The sequence below is a fragment of the Suncus etruscus genome, chromosome 4 (assembly GCF_024139225.1).
Source record: "Suncus etruscus isolate mSunEtr1 chromosome 4, mSunEtr1.pri.cur, whole genome shotgun sequence".
NCBI classification, from domain to species: domain Eukaryota; kingdom Metazoa; phylum Chordata; class Mammalia; order Eulipotyphla; family Soricidae; genus Suncus; species Suncus etruscus.
The window spans coordinates 67,893,959-67,897,183 of NC_064851.1; the positions used below are offsets into that span (position 1 = coordinate 67,893,959).

At 36.7% G+C, this 3,225-nt stretch overlaps 1 non-coding gene across 1 annotated transcript; it reads left to right on the forward strand.

Moving 5' to 3' along the window:
* Positions 1-2,149: 2,149 nt before the first annotated feature.
* LOC126007477 (U6 spliceosomal RNA) lies at positions 2,150-2,256 on the forward strand. The gene has a single exon (XR_007495046.1). It is a non-coding gene; the product is annotated as a U6 spliceosomal RNA (small nuclear RNA).
* The last annotated feature ends 969 nt before the right edge of the window (positions 2,257-3,225 follow it).

Genomic DNA, 3,225 nt, shown 5'->3' on the forward strand with positions numbered 1-3,225 from the left:
AAATTATCAGAATTTGTGGGACAGAACAAATGTGGTACTAATAGGAAAATTTATAACTTTTCAAGCACACATTAGGAAGAAAGAAGGGGCCTACATAAAAAATTAATGATCTAGCTTATGAAATTAGAAAATGATCAACAAAATGAACAAAAAATAGACAGAAGAAAATGACCAAGCTTAGACCAGATATTAATAAAGTAGAAATCAAAAAAAACAATCAGAAATATCAATTAAAGTGAAAGTTGTTTCTTAGAAAAAATAAATAAGATTGATAAACCACTAGCAAAACTAACAAAGGAAGGGAGAGAAAGAAATTTAATAAACTAAATTAGAAATAAAAAAGTGGAGATCATTACAGATAATACAGATACTCAAAGGGAAATCAGATACTACTTTGAGAAACTCTATGCCATAAAACCTGAGAACCTGGAGGAAATTAAAAGAGTAATCAAATGTCTTCCCAAAAGCAAAAGTACAGGCCCAGATAGATTCACTAACAAATTCTTTCAAACCTTTCAAGAGGAAATATTACCAATTCTTTTCAGAATCTTTCAGGAAATAAAAGAAACAGAAACACTCCCAAAGAGTTTTTATGAAGTTCATATCACCCTGATTCCAAAGCCAGACAGAGATGATGCCTCCCCCCAAAGAAACTATAGACTAATTCCTCTGCTGAACACATATGCAAAGATTCTCAACAAAATCCTATCAAATGGGATCCAATGCCTCATCAAGACGGTCATACACCATGACAAAGTAGATTTCATTCCAGGAATGCAAAGATGGTTTAACATATGTAAGTCAATCAACATAATACACCATATCAACAGAAGGAAAAATAAAAACCATATGATTGTATCAATACCTGCAGAGAAAACATTCCATAAGGTCCAACACCCATTCATGATAAAAAAAAAAAATCTCTCACCAAAATGGGAATGGAAGGAACTTTTCTCAATAGAGTCAAGGGCATCTATCACAAGCCAATGGCAAATATTATTTTTAATGAGAATAAACTAAACGCCTTCTAACTTCCTGTACAAGACAAACTGCCCTCTTTTGCCAAGGCATACCTAAGCTTTTAGGGGGCTCAGCCCACCAGATGTTTCTTCAAATTTTCCTGGTGGTTAAACTAATTTATCCCCCATAGGTCTCCTCAAAAGGCCCACTGTGGAATCCTTTTTTCCCCTGTGTGGTTGGTTGAGGAATTTCCAAAGAGATGCCTGGCATTACATTTTCAGCCAGTATTTGACTATCTCTCCTTTGTATATAACAGGCAATATAATAGCCTCTTTCAAATAATTTGGCTCAGAAATTCCAGCACCAAAGTTTATTTGAGAACCCCTTTTTCTAGATATAGTCAGCCCTAAAAGCAAAGACAATTTTCTCTTTGCAACTGCAGTTTCTGGTAATCAAGGGCATAACCAGAATGCAGATCTTGACTACTAACCCTCCTTTAGAAATAAGAAAGCTCATTCTTGGGGATTTGGTTACTCCCTTCACTTAACTTCTAAAACTATAGAGTCCAGCCTAGAAACATCAAGTTTCTAGATATTTCCTACTTCCTCCTAATTCTGATTTTGCATTTAAGGTAAGTTTGCAAGGAGTTAACTTGAGTTGTGACCTTCTCTCTTGTAAGTTAGAATTTTTACAGTCACACTCATAGCTTAGGTATTGTTACTGTTGTACTATGCTTTGTGATTATAATTATTCTTTACCACTGGCTAATTTTACCCCTATAAATTCCCCTGCTCAAAAAATTAAACCTGTCGCACTCCTTCCAGAAACGTGTTCACCCCACATTCTCTGTGTGGTTTCATTCATTTCATATTTCATATTCGGATGCTCGTGTTACCTATTTTCCTCCTATAGAAGAACTCCATCCCAATAGGATTGCTGAAACGCAAGATGCCTGCAGCACTCTTTCACCACTCTTATTCAATATAGTACTGGAAGTACTTCCATCGCCATTAGACAAGAAAAAAGATACCAAGGGCAACCAGATAGGAAAGTCAAGCTCTCATTGTTTGCAGATGACATGCTACTATATTTAGATAACCCTAATGACTACCAAAAAAGCTTTTAGAAACAATAGATTCATGTAGCAATGTGGCAGGCTACAAAATTAACACACAAAGTTAATGGCCTTGTGCTTGCTTTGGCAGCACATATACTAAAATTGGAATGATACAGAGATAATTAGCGTGCCCCCTGTGCAAGAATGACATGCAAATTTGTGAAGGCTTCCATATTTTGTACATAGACCACATATCAACCACACTATCAGACCACAAGGCAATAGAGATCAAAATTGACTGTAAAAAGTAGATGTGGATAAAATCTACCACCTGAGGACAAAACAACAAGCTGCTCAACAGCTGTATCAAAGAGAAAATAAAGGAAGAAATAAAAATATTCTTTGAGATTAATTACAATGAAGAAACAAGTTGCCAAAAGCCATAGGACTCAGCAAAAGAAGTAATTAAGGGAAAATTCATAGTAATCCAGACCTACATTAGGAGAGAGGAAAATGACAAAATCAACAGCTTAAAGGATCTGGAAAACCAGTGCAAAGAAATCCAAACACAGGTGTTGGGAACTGACTTGTTTGAGGACATTTTGCTGTTCTTTCTGCCATAGCCCAGCTTTTCACCTAAAAGCAATATGCAGTCTTGCTGTAAAATTTTGAGCTAAGAGAAAAGAATGTGTAGCTGCAGGACATAATTTAGCTCTTAGCCCGGAGGAGAGTAAAAACTGCCTGGTACAGTTATCAGAAACTAGGCCCCATTCCTTAAGACCACATTCCGGAGTAATTTAGGCTGTTATCAATAAGTATATGCTATATTGTCTGTTCAAGATCACTTAGGCAAGCACATATTGCACCATTTCCTGATAGTCAAGCAATTAGGAATGCAGCTAGTAGGACACTAGAAGTTTCCATTGAAACAGCACGTTCAGCATAGCTTGAAGGTCATCCAGCCCCTAGCCCACTGCCCACTTCCTTATGAGCCTTCGCGCCAAAAGTATGATTGACAGCACCTTTGTACTGCCCCCTTCTCCTTCACTATAAAAGAAGGAGTTATATTTCAATAAACGCCTTTGAACAGTGAAATATTGCCTTAGGCCATTTATTATTAACCTCTCTTAAATTTCTTACAGTGTGGTTGTGCTTCTACTCAGCAAAATAGGAGTGCGGTCGTCTGAGAAGCCTTCCCAGCTAATTCC